Source organism: Thermobia domestica, chromosome 17 (assembly GCF_964235325.1).
Source record: "Thermobia domestica chromosome 17, izTheDome1.hap1.1, whole genome shotgun sequence".
Lineage (NCBI taxonomy): Eukaryota > Metazoa > Arthropoda > Insecta > Zygentoma > Lepismatidae > Thermobia > Thermobia domestica.
The window spans coordinates 132426700-132440691 of record NC_137470.1 but is presented as its reverse complement, the minus strand read 5'-3'; the positions used below and the strand labels follow the sequence as shown (position 1 = coordinate 132440691).

The following is a 13992-nucleotide window of genomic DNA, read 5'->3' as shown; positions in this document are numbered from 1 at the left end:
CGAACCAGGGACCCCAAGCACCGGAGGTGAACGCTCTACCACTGAGCCATCGCGCCTCCTATACTACAGGAAATAATATACCATTTGATAATCCTGTGTACTTACAGTAGTGTTTACGGCAATGTATTTCTGTCACGAGAGTTGTTTTGTATATGTCATATACGTTCAAACATTGTGTATTTTGTATATACAACCTCGCCGCGGAAAGGACTATGTTGCTCAGTGGTAGAGCATTCACCTCTGGGCCTAGGGGTTTCTGGTTCGATCCCCGTGCATGGAAATTCTTTGTGGACAATGTGTTCATTGGTTTACTCTGGGCTGTCCCTTTCCTTCTAACATAGTCATTTCAAATGCAACAGTCATTAATTATTACAGTGAAACCTCTCAATAGCGGACACCAATGGGACATGAAGTTTTGTCCGTTACTGAGAGGTGTCCGTTATAGAGAGGTTACAGAAATTTAAGTTCTCATAAGGGCACTTGTATGCAGGAATATACAGTAAATACATTATGTATGGGCGTAAATACGTAAAATTCAATATGAAAATAGTCTTATTTAGTACAATTTGAATTACTGGGAGGGATGAAGAAGAAATTCATTTCCATTAAATCATAGCCTATTATTGCTGGGCAATGTTTAACGAAAAAGGCATGCTTTTCCTCTACAACGGTAATAAAACTCATTAGCAAGTGTTCCTCTAAAAATCCTCAGTGCGATTGCAGAAGAAACATGTGTGTGTGTGTGTGTTTGTGTACTGGCGCGGCATCTTCTTTGCAGAATGGATGAAAAGGGAAGCTATTGGGGGTGCATATTTATTGACCCAGGCCCAATCACAAAGAATATCCTTTTAGAGAAAATGAAAAAGGAAGCCGGGAAAACTCCAACCCAGACTTTTCCAGTATCATGAGAAAAAAAAAAATCCAAAAAAGTAAGAGAAAGGTAGCATTGCTCGTTGAAAATGTTATTGTAAAACAAACAATGTTTGTTTTGTTATCTATGAAATTGTCGGTAAAGATGAAAGGTCCAGACGAAAAGGATTACATTTGTTAGGGAAGGGAAGATCTTTCGCATAGAATTCCTGGCCTTACGACTAACCCTGCATGAGTGTTATTGCTTATTGAAAATTTTCTAGGATTTCCGCCAGAAAGCAGTTTATTGCGGGAAAAAATTCAAGTTCAGCTGTTCTGTTTGATGATTCACCAGGTCTGAACTCATGAGAGATACACTTATGGGGAGAAGACTATCGCAGAACCGAAAACAATTCCTGTCCGTTATGAAGAGGTTATTCAAACATTTGGGGGGAAAAGAACTGTCCGCGTCCGTATCTGAGAGTGTCCGTAAAAGGGAGGGTTTTGTTCCATAAGAGAACGTATATTTTTGCCGGGACAAAAAAATCTGTCCGTATTATAGAGGTGTCCGTTATTGAGAGGTGTCCGTTAAGGGAGGTTTCACTGTATTAACATACATACATAATTTCAAAACAATCATTAATAATCCACCTTCTTTAGCGAAAAAGTCATCTGTGGGATGTAATACTAGTAATTCCTTTTAATTTTTCTTGATTTCAGCATTGGTTCGATTCGCGGTAAGAGCTCATGTGGCTCTGATCCTATGTCTCATATAGCGTCGATGCTGAAAGGGTACTAAACTGTGATCTAATCAATGAAATAATACATTGTAAAAATATTTCCGTAATATAAAAGTATTACACGTAATAAATAATTATCTGAAATAATCATTCGCAATATCATTTTAATTTTCTAATGTCAACATGCTAATTATGTACACGACGCTACGGCACGTTCTGTACAATTTTTTTCCCATGTATCTATGACAATATGTGCAGATAGCTCGATATTTCCAGTTCATTGTTCTTACAGTTAGTTCTGGATTGACAGACTACTATTGTACTTTAACAACCAAGGAGTGGGCATGAGGTTTTTTTTTTTTTTTTTTTTTTTTTTTTTTTTTTTTCATGGTAAACCTTCTTTGGACTTCCGCGCTAACACGAATGTGTAAATGTATGAACTCGCCCAAGCCGAAAGTCTACTCTTGTATCAAGAATGTTCAAATTCGGCTGAACAATTTTTGGATGATATTGTTGAATTTGAATCTTAATTCGCCTCAATCTTGTATCTGCCCGGGAGGATTTATGCCTGCTCAATTGTCTGAACTAATTTATCATTTCTAATTACTTAGAATAAGGATGAGATGCATACTTACTAATTAAAATATCTAAATATCTTACCTTGTTGCATTACAAAATGTGATCTTTTGCATTCATTTTCGATGTAATGCTTACATCATTAGTGCAAAGAGGAAACAGGACTGCTTTAACCCTTTTAAATTTTATGGAACTATAGTTCTCATGAAACAATGTCTTCTTTTTGGGCTTAAAAATGAACTAATAAAGCTTTTTACCTCGGGTTTTTTTGTATTTTCTCAAGCATAGAAGCATTGTAGAACATGTTTCGTGGGGGCTTTTGCATCTGGGGGTCACGACGTCATAACTGAATGAAGTCATAAAGGGAAAAATATATTTTTGTTACACCTAAGTTCATTATTTTTTGGCGGGCTCACTTTTGAAGTTAGAAGATTGAAATTTTGTACAAACATTCAGCGTATACCCTAGTATTTATTATATTTTTTCAGCTCTATACGTTAACATGAGTGGTGTCCAGAGGGGCGACAAGAGGGGGAAATGCGATTTTTTCAGGGAAATTTCCCTTTTCCCTAAAATTTCCCGCCTCTGGTACATGATGGGGAAATTTAAAAAATACGATGTGAAAGAGTGTTGCATTCTTCACAGAACGAGCTATGAACCATGGTCCTAGGTTAATTAGGGATGTCTCAGGAAATTTTTATCTGAGACTTTGTATAAGCAGAGATGTGCAATATTCTAGGAATATGCGTAGGACATCGATAAATATTTTTACCGCCCTTATTTCTCAAGATAGGACCCTGGAATTTTGTACACGTAGTCAGCATACCCGCTGCACTTTCCTGAATTTTTCTGATGTCTAGGTTAACGCAGGGGCGACTCCAAAATTTAAAAAAAGGGATTTCTTAAAGAAAAACTGAGGGATTTCTGCAATTCTGACATTTGAATAGTACCTTTGGAAAGGCAGGTCTATTCTGAAGAGAACGAGCTAAGTTACATTTGTGTTTTTAGGCCTATTTTGGGTCCATTTTTGATGCTTTCCCACAGAGGTAAAAAAAAAAAATCCATCCCTTACTATTTAACCTATGAGAACAAAATTTGGTACAGTTGTTTAGTAGACTAAGTAGTATTTAAAAAAAAAAAAAGTTGTGCGTAGACCCCTGTGGGGCCCAGAAGGCTTCAAACATATTTTTAAGAGCCTCAAAAATCCCGATTTTCCCTCAAATATTTCCCCTCCGTTACATCATAGGGACATGTAAGTGGTACTGTTTGAAAGTCTTGTTGCATTCTGAAAAAAAAAAAAAAAAAAAAAAAACTAGCTGTGAACCATGATCCTAGAGTACATAGGGATGATACTGTCGCTGCTTATCTGAGACTCAAGAAAAACGCCCAAAAAAGCCAGAATTTAAAAGGGTTAAACCTACATTTTGAAGAATTTTAATGGAGAATCTTGCCCTACAGTTTAACTGGAATACGGACCACATGAACTTCGATCAAACCCGAAGTTATATACAAGATGAAAAGAAAGTAAATATTCGTTGAAATGAAGTTTTTTTTTTTTTTTTTTTTAATTTTCATGTTTATACACCAAGGCTAAGGAAGATTGTGTTGATGAAATTAATAATTTTTGAAATGAAGAAATTTAGAGTAAACGGCAGCACCCCGAAAAAATTACGTACATCGTGTTTCTCCACCTCAAAATCCACTTGGTGCGAGATGGGATCTAACCAATGACCCCACGCATCAGAGGTGAGTGCTCTGCTACTGAACCACCGCGACTCTGATGTGTAGGTATAGCGATGGTTTTACGTGGATCCTACGATAATTTAAAAAAAGAACATTGGATAATTTAAACTGAGCAGTAAACATTTTTAGCTCGAAAGAGTGCCTACATACACTAAGAGTTTTATTATATTTTCATAGTGAACATATGATAGGAGTAGGCTCACTACTTTTTATAGGAGAATTAAGTGCTTGGCTCGTGTGTTTTAATTTTAGAAAGTATTATATTTATTTTGTTATTATACAGCATTTATTTCCAACTACACGATAAATATTGTTTCTTCACACTCATCTTCTAGTACTGTTAACTGTGAAGTTATTATTTTTTTTCAAAATTTTTACATCTTTTTTGTCCACTTTAGCTGAATTTATGGTCACATCAGTTGGGTTACCCTTTCGGGAGAAATAATGAGAAGAAAGTGTGGTACCTTTCCCTACGATGGAAGAAATTCGTAAAAATATGTGGTCAAGAAGATCATTGTTGTGATTGAAATGTAGCATATCAAATTTCTGCTTTACTATTTTGATACTTACGTAAGTAAAATTTTAACTTTTATTATTAATATGCATTCTATCAAATCTATTTTTACCTATTAGTTTATAGTTACAAAAGTGCTTCATGATCCAAGTTATATTAGACCTATTCATCTTTATATGCTCTTGTATCTTTTAATCTAATAGGTACATAAAGCTGGAACTTCGTACCATGCAAATATCGACAGGGGGACATTGTGTGACATATTATGTGATATTACCAGACTAACAATGTTGCGAACACAACATAAAGTTATATTTCTCAAATAGCACTACGTCAGGTTGTTACATATTTTGAATCTACATGTAAAACGGAAACTTACAATACCACACTTGTTACACAGTGTTGCAAACAGGAGGCGAGAATATCACAAAGATCGAAAAACAGCCGAATTTTGAAGGGTTCCACAACAGTGATAGCGAAGATGACACGAACGACGTAATCCAAAGGAATTTTGTATCGAATACAACTGTCATCATACGATGTATTTCGAGCAAGTAGGAACGAAGTTACAAGAAATTCAAAACTTGACATTTTTTTAAAGGACTTTATTTCGAAAAATGTTTCGATAAATATCACATCCAGTTACGTAGATAATTGTTAATTGGCTTAAAGAGCAGAATATATGCTTCAATTTGTTTTCTCAACCCATTCAAGAAATATGAGAAAATAGTAAAGTTTGATACATTGCATAATAAATTGGCGTATTTGTGAATACTGTAATTACAAGAATTACGTAATTTTAAGCAGTATTCCGAACTTTATAAGTGTTTACCATGTTTCCAGAACGGTTTGAGATATCAAATTCCTATAAACATTACGATGTTCGTATCTGTTGGAAAGTATCTATGCAATTGTATGAGGTATTTATATAAACATTTTTTCGAAATAAAGGCTCTTGAAAAAAATCAAATTTCAAGATTCCCACCGACGTGGAAATCCTGAAAAAGTCAGGGAATTTAGTTTGCTTGTAAAACTTTTGTAGGGATATTTTATAAAATAAATTATTTTGTTTTGCAATACTTCTCTAACTACACATACATATATACATATTAATGCTTAGTAGATGAGGAAGCCTTGGTGGGGATAACTAGCTTTTTGACTTTATATATAAAATGATGTCCCTCGTTGATGTTTGCGTGGTACAAAATTTCAGTTGTTTTGCTATTAGTTTAAAAATTAAAATAGCGTATCAAGATAAATAGTTCATCCTGTATATATAAAGTATTGTGTGGCGTAACTATTATGACACAGTTATGAATAATAATTTTTAACATTTTACGTAATGGACTAATTTTATTTGTAACACATACTTAGAATCAGCAGATTGATTAAACAGTTTGGAAATTGTAATGAGGGGTAATCAGCTTTGTTGAAATAAAATCAGTTTATAATTACTCAGAGTTAACAGAATATATATTATCCATAAACTTCGTACATCTTTTTTTATATTTCTGAGATAACTAATAGTCAATATTTTGATAACTCCTAGTTCCCATTATTAAGGACCATTTATGCTTATAATTTATTCAGCAGAGGTCTTAAGGCTTTGTCTTTAATGAATATCTTCAGTTCTTTTAAATAACGTTAGCTTGGTATCGCTTTTAAGTAGCCCATTTTATTATTGGTGGGAGTTTACTGAGGCCCTCTTTTTTATGGATTATGCTTAATGTAAATGCACTTAACACAAAAAAAGATTATTAGAAATTTTATCTTTTGCAGATAAATAGAAATATTTTATCCTGTTCTTCACACTTTCTTCCGTAGGATTTGACAACATCGTACTTTTACATTAACGAATGGAGGAATCAAACGATTTTTAACACACAATTCCTCTATAGGTGTAAATTCAATGATTCAACAGTGAAAAAGTGCATCACTGGACCGAGATTCGAACCCCGAATCTTCGATTTGTTTTCATTTGATTGATTTCTAGAAAGCTTCCCTTTCAGCAGCGAGGCTATATAAGACGTGGACCTACAACTTAAAGTGGAATCTGAACCACATAAGCTCCCACCGTGAATCGAACCGGGTCTCCCACACCAAAGAATTCCTGATTCGTACTGGTCCAGTGATGCACTCTTTCACGCTTTGTGTAACATTGTACTAGTTTGAATTTCATAGTGTATGAGGTAGGAGACTGAAGAAAGTGAGGAACTCGTCAATATACTTACATTTGCATGCAAGATTTAAAAATTGTAATAGGTGTATTCTTTTTAGATGTAAATGTACTTACACTAAGCTTAATTTAAAAAAGAAAACAAACCACGAGAATGTATATTTAAGGTAGGACCCTAGAAACAAGGTGAACTATCTAAAGAAGTTGCAAGATTAAAAATAAAATACATTTCCTTTAAAAGTATTGATGATCAAGTTTTAACAGTGAAGATTTTTTTGCCGAATACATTATAAGCCTTTATGGTCTTTAATAATGGAAACATGATAAGATGTCCGTAATATTGAATGTTATTTTCTTCAGCGATACAAAAAGGTTTGTATTAATTTTATTACGTTCAGTTGAATTGTTTCTTGATTATTTTTACGTGCCACGAATATGCTCTCTAGACTAAATGAGATAAATGTTGCACTAAAAATTCACATAGCCTGGAAACGAATTAGGTACTCGTAGTACCGGAGGTGGGCGTTCTACCGTTGAGCTAGTCTGAGTATTTACTTTTTTTCTTTCTTGCTACTTGTGTCGCGGAAACCGTGATACATGGAAGCTTCTCAGTTGCAACAAGTGACCTGCCAATAATGGCAGAATACCTATGGTGATGTACACCTATATCCAAAATGATTGCCGCATATCTATAACTGTCTTCTTATAAGAATATAATTTGATAATGATTTTGCAGGGTATTTTTAATATTGCTACTATGTGTATAATCGGAAAGTGTATATTTGTGGTAAATTTCACAGGAAAAGAATTATAAATACGAAAATTATGAGTAAAACAGAATGTTGCTAAATGGACAAGAACATTTTATTTTCGTTTTATTATTCTTATTTACTGCTCTTTCGACATGAAATTTGCCACATACATCTCTTTGCCGATAATACACATACTAACATTATAAGAAATACCGTGCGAATTCGTTATCAAATTATATTTATACAACAACATATTTATAGACATGCGACAATAATTTTGGACATGAGTGTATATTCAGATAAAACGTCTAATGGATATAAATCATAAGAACTGAAGATAAAAGGACGGCAGAAAAAATGAAATAAAATCTTTCAGTTTAACGTCCCATGATTATGCTCTTTTAGGCTAAGGGAGACAGATGATTGAGACAAGTGAATAATGGAAGAATTGGTGGAATGAGAATGTAGTAGGCAACGGGAGTACCCCAAGAAATTCCACAGACGATATTATCCACTACGAACTACCTTGGCATGGGATCAAACCATGAATCTCACGCACCAGAAGTAAGCGCTTTACCACTGAGCCACCATGCTCCCCGTATGACACAAAAAGTGAGCTACGAAAATGTTAGACGATTCTTTCCAGTGGAATTCTCTGCTTATCCCACACCTGTCACCTCAAGATTTTAATATAGTAAGTTGTGCAATTTTTTGCTTCATTGAAAAGAAGAAAAAATTAAAAACAGATACATTCAGGCCTGTTACGACATCTTTATGCGTCCAATCGCAAGATAAATTATGTTAAAGTACTATACAGAATGAATTCATTCATTGAGAGATAGGTTTTTTTTTTAAATTATTTATTCCTTTTTTCTGCGGGCCACGGTGGCTCAGTGGTAGAGCGTTCACCTCTGGTGCTAGGGGTCTCGGGTTCAAACCCTGCTCTCGCCAAGTGAACTTTGTGGTGGACAAACACCGTGTGCGTGGGTTTTCTCGGGGTTCTCCCGTTTCCTCCCACTTTCTTCATTCCACCATTTCATTCATTACTCATCATCACCGTCTCCTTTAGCCTAACCGTCATAAACGTGGGACGTAAAACTCAAAAATTTCATTTCATTTTTCCTTTTTTCTGCAAACAAAAAATTCCTAGTCTCAATCTTCATAAAAGCAACTTAAACAAGAGATGGGACAGCCGTTGTCAGCTGTCAGCAGATTCAACTATGCTGTCTATGTATTAAATGATCAACAAGGTTTATTTTCACGTAACTGCATTTCCGCACATATTTATATTTTCATTGCAATAACTTACCAAAACTAAACTTGCATGAATTAGAAAAAAAATTAACGTACAAATTAGAAAGGCATAGTTAAGTTAGTTTATTAATTATTTTAACTTTCACTTAGCATCAAAATACTTAGTTTTAATTTTTTTCTTTATTTATTTTACAGAATCGTAGGCAGCAATACGGAAGGAATTCCAGTTATGCCTTGTGTAAAATAATCACTGAATGTGTGCCAAAAAGATTGTGTCGTAATAATGTTCATAAAAGGAAGACTCTAATATGAAGCAAAGTTTCATAAAACTACTTTCTTTCTTTAGTGAAAAGAAACCCGACGGAAAAATGAAGAGTGCAGCATTTATTGCTGAAAATATCTAGTTATTTGTGCATTAGTGGGAGAATCATTTTTGTTTTGATACTTCGCTATTTATGTGATGTGTAAATGTGCTGTTGATGTTTTAAGAAAGAACCTCTGAGGAAAGTGGAAGTTCGCATTGAAAATGTCGGCAATTTATATATGATATTGTGTGTGTATATAATTTTTGAATTAATAAAGATGGTGTTCATTTAATTTTATAAGCGTATAAATCACAGACCAAATACCGACACATTTTGGCTTTGCGCTCCGTCGTGAACGGATGGAAGGAATTTTTGTTGTGTGTCAGTAAATGTGGTTTCACATTTTACGGAAATGTTCTCTCGTAAAATTTAATTATGGAAAGTATTAGTTATATTTCCATAATGCGTTGGATAATTTGGTCACAAGTGTACAGAATATTTGTTATCCGCTTCGATGGAGCATATAATAATAGTGACACATATTATGTATTTAGATATTAGATCAATTTATAAATTTACATACATGCGTGTATACTTACATGCACGCATTTTAGTAAAATTACGAACGAACGCGGTGGCAATCTGTTTGCCAAGCCTCTATGTAAATCAGTTTACACTTTTGAAGTTGTAAAACAAACTACATGTGTCAGAGTAAAACAAATTATATTGCACGGTGTATTTTTACATCATTCAGTGTAAAATACTTTACAACGAGATGTGTATTCTGTTTTACAACTTTAGGAATGTAAACTGATTTACATAGAGGCTTGGCAAACAGATTGCCACCGTTTTTTTGTAAATTTACCCATGAAATTTTTTAGAGTGTAGGCGAAATTAAATACATTTTTAAAAATGCATTTTTTTTTCGTTTTTGTTGTTATCAAATATAGACCTACGAGATGTGTTAACATCCATAAAGGACCAATCAGCCTTTGGTTAAATATGTGCCCAGCTATAAACCAGGCCCCAGTCTTCAACGACAAAAGGGCCCCAACTACGCAACATAATAAAAGACTGCCTAACATAATGAAAAAGGGCCCCAGGCCCCAACTGCCCAATATAGTAACCAGTTGCAACTGTCCAACTGCATAGTAACCAGTGATCTACCGAATTATTTATCTTTCTTCTGTTTTAGCTTTTCTCTGTTTCTCTTTCTTTCTTTATTATTTTCATTAATTCTTATCCGAGAGGTCCTAGGCCGCCATTGTGGCCTAGCGGCTCTGGCCAGTCCGTCCCTGATTGGTGATGTCATGAGTGTTTACATGCCAGTATTGCTCAGCTTCTGCCGGAATATCATGCATATTTTGTGTGATTGGTCCCCTACTGCGATTAGCATCTTGAAGATCGATTTCCCTGAACGAAATCGACTGTTTCTGTATCTATATTTCAAGTTTTGTGCGCCTAAATATCAACACCCTAACAAAAACAAACCTATAAAGAGCCACGGTGGTCGTTTGTAGAGACTTATATTTTCGTTTCAAGAGTCGGACGTTTGATTCCAAGCAATGTGAATTTGTAACGGACAACATTCTGCCAGAGAAGAGGGAGAAAGATTCAAATATGGGGACAGAGATGCTTAAAATTGGAAAAAACAAATGGTCAGACAGCAAAATGCACTAAAAGCAGAAAATAAAAAGAAAAAAAACTTTGGTTAAAATATGAATTGACTTTTGAAAACCACTAAAAGCAATAATAATAATAACAATAATAATAATAATAATAATAATAATAATAATAATAATAATAATAATAATAATAATGTGCTAAAAGCAGACGATAATAAGATTAATAAAGATCTTCAATGCAGGAAATTATTTATTACTATTATCTATATATTAAAAAAAAACATTTTTTGAAGTAGTGCCAAATCAAACACACCAGGGTGGATTGGAAGGTTCGTGGCCTGATCTACAAAATTAGAAAATACTTGGATAAGTTATATTTTGTTTTTGTGCATAATTCTCCTCAACCATGATACATTTACTACACCTCTCCGGTAACGCTTCTATATCACTTTTTAAAAAAAAGATTCTTCTAGCCTGCAAAATATCCCAATACAGCACTTTTCACCTCTGTACCCGAAGAAAATCACTGAGCCCTTAAAAAAATCTTTTAATTTTTCTAAAGAAATAAAAGTTCATGGGAGCTAGATCAGGCGAATAGGGTGAGTGCAGCAACAGTTCGAATCCACATGAATGGATTTCTGCCACGGATGCAAAGGACATGTGAACACGCGCATTTAATGACAACTCGATGTTCGATTTTCTCCATGTCACAAATTTCCATCAGTTCCGCCAACTTATAACTTTATAAACTCCTCACATGAAACAATAGAGAAATGAAATTTCATACAGTGACTACCAACAGATATGGCTATCCAGCTAGTGTATAAAAACGTAAAATAGTTGGTTTCTTTCTAGTCAAGCCACGAATTTTCCAATCCACCGTCGTAGTAACGACTCATTAAATTATCTTCAAAAATATTTTATATTAGGTAGTAATTATTCGGCTTGGCACAACTTAATAAAAAGTTAATAATAACAAATTATTTTCTGCTTTCAAGCTCTTTATTATTATTATTATTATTATTATTATTATTATTATTATTATTATTATTATTATTATTATTATTGTCATCGTTTGCATTTTAGTGACTTATTTTATTTTATTTTTTCCCCTTTTAGTGCCATTTTGAAAGTCGGTTCGTACTTTTTAAAATAAGATTTTTATTTTAAAAGTTTTTCTTGATCGCAGTTACGTAAACTTGCAGCTTCGGGTTAATTTTACCTGCGTTTAGTATTTTGTTCTAAAGAGATTTCAATCTTAACAAAACATGTTTATTTCCTAAACATCAAAGAAGATACATACCAAGTTTCATTTGTCTGAAGTAACGTTTTTGAACGTTATCGTAGATTTAAAAAAAAATCAAGTACTCGTAGTGCCTAATGGAAAAGATCTCTTGCTTACTATTACTTGAACTAATGCTGCTCTACATAGTAAAAGCGAGCGAAACACTGCTTGAACAATTTCAAATTCAATCAATGGAAGTAGTTCATACAGCTACGATTCTTGTCCAGCGAGAGTTGCGTTTAAACAGTTCTTAATGTTCGCAATGAATGCATTGTCTTATCCCTTGAGTGACGTGAATATCAAGCAATACGCTCATTGGGAAATCTCAAATGAAGTATATATCATGCTTCACTAATCATTAATAATTTCAAGAAAAAATATAATTGATCATGTTTATCAAAATGGAGTGAATTCACTCTTTTGCCCTGATTGAGTTTAGCCGTAAGATATAGGCCTGCTTAGGAAGTCTCAAGGTAAAGGCTTGCAGCATTCCATGATTCTTTTTAAGAATAGTTATCGTTAAACGTACTATTGGAAATAACGAAGAACTCACTCTTTTACTTTTGACAAATTGCAACCCGAAACAACAAGACAAACTTTGAAAAAAAAATACATACAGTGCCCCATAAGAAACAGATATCCTTTACCAAATTTAAGGTTAACATACACTTTTATCTTTTCCGTTTTTCTTTCTAATCGGAGAGAGTAAAATCACCCCATCATTATTGAATGATTTGAACACCAAACCAGAGAGGAGTTGAAAATCTTGAAACAATATGCACAGAGCATATTGCATCACAAAATATGACAAATTAAATTTTTCAGTGTAACGTCGCACGATTATGCCCTTTAGGCTAAGAGAGACGATGAATAAGACAAGTTAATGATGATTAAATAATTGATGGAATGAAGATGCAGGAGGAAACGGGAGCACAACGAAAAAAACATCGATATTATGTTGTCCAGCACAAAGTTACTTGGTCTGGGATTGAACCAGGAATCCCACACACCAAAGGTAAACACTCTACCACTGAGCCACCGTGCATCATGATTGAATAATTTCTTTACGAAATTTATCGTAGCAGGTAGTTTCACTTTACTTTCTACAAAATGAAATTTCAAAATTCTTGTGAACTCACTTCTTTTACACTTTCTTCTTAACCGTTTTGAACTGTAAATATTTGGTAAGATTGAAAAACTTCGAATGCTTTCCTATGCTGGTGCTGGTGGTGCTTTGCATAGTAAATGCAAGGCAAATAGTTTTACTTGTAACTTGAAAGTTTATTATAGTTGTACCTTTGGCTAACTTCAACAATCAAAAGCAGTGCTAATTATTAACAGACAAAGCAAACGAACACCATTTGTTTTGATTTTAGGTTTAGCGTCTCGTTTAGCAGCGAGGCTGTATTAGATGTGGATCTACAGCTTAATGTGGAATCCAAACCACACGAACTCCCGCCCGGAAAGGAACACCATGCTTCATTGATATTAGGCAATTATTTTTGATAAAGTAAATCCGAAAAATAAATCTTAAGTTAAAAGTAAATGCGTCATGAACATCTGACACATAGTAGAAAATACAAAGATAAACATGTTTCTGAAAAGAAAGAAAAAAATGGGTGACTTCAACTTCTTGTCTCTGACTAACTTCAGTCTCAAACAATACGTAAAAGTATTGTGTTTTAAACTAAATGGACACTATTGCTCTTAAACATTGTAGGAAGTTTATGAGAAATATTTGGGCGGTGTTACGCAACAACCATTCAACCCACAACGAGTTAGTTTTGAAGAAATCGCAGTTACAGGTTTCTCGAGCCCTTAAGATATTACCCTATGTGGGTTGACTTTTCCCTTCATAAATGGCAAACCGATCGCAAACGCGTTACCAGGATTCTTTAGGATGTTCCTTACATATGATCGAACCCTTCAGCAGGGCTAACTCATTTTTTTTTTTTTTTTTATTGTGTGGGTTGACTGGTTGTTGCATAACACCGCCCATTTATGGAACACATTTTTAAATGGAAGTAAATGCACGCCATTTCAACTACAGGCAATGTAATAGTTCGCGATGTATTATATGAAAAGAATTAATAACAAGATATGAAAGTTTTATTATAATCTGATAATTTCTAGGGAATATTTACTTAAGGTGTTCTTTATATTCAATATGCGA

The 13992-nt window shown here is 34.1% G+C and overlaps 1 protein-coding gene across 7 annotated transcripts in view; it reads left to right on the top strand.

Annotated features, from left to right (window-relative positions):
• Positions 1-13992, top strand: part of LOC145674346 (uncharacterized) — a 51140-nt gene that overhangs the window by 22503 nt on the left and 14645 nt on the right. The window contains exons 3-4 of one of the 7 annotated variants that reach the window (XR_014128900.1): positions 4307-4478; positions 8800-9201. The exons of the other annotated variants lie outside the window; for them this stretch is intronic. The gene's annotated coding sequence lies outside the window, so the exon portion shown is untranslated. Of the gene's footprint in view, positions 1-4306; positions 4479-8799; positions 9202-13992 lie in introns of those variants that run through there. 7 annotated transcript variants of the gene reach the window in all.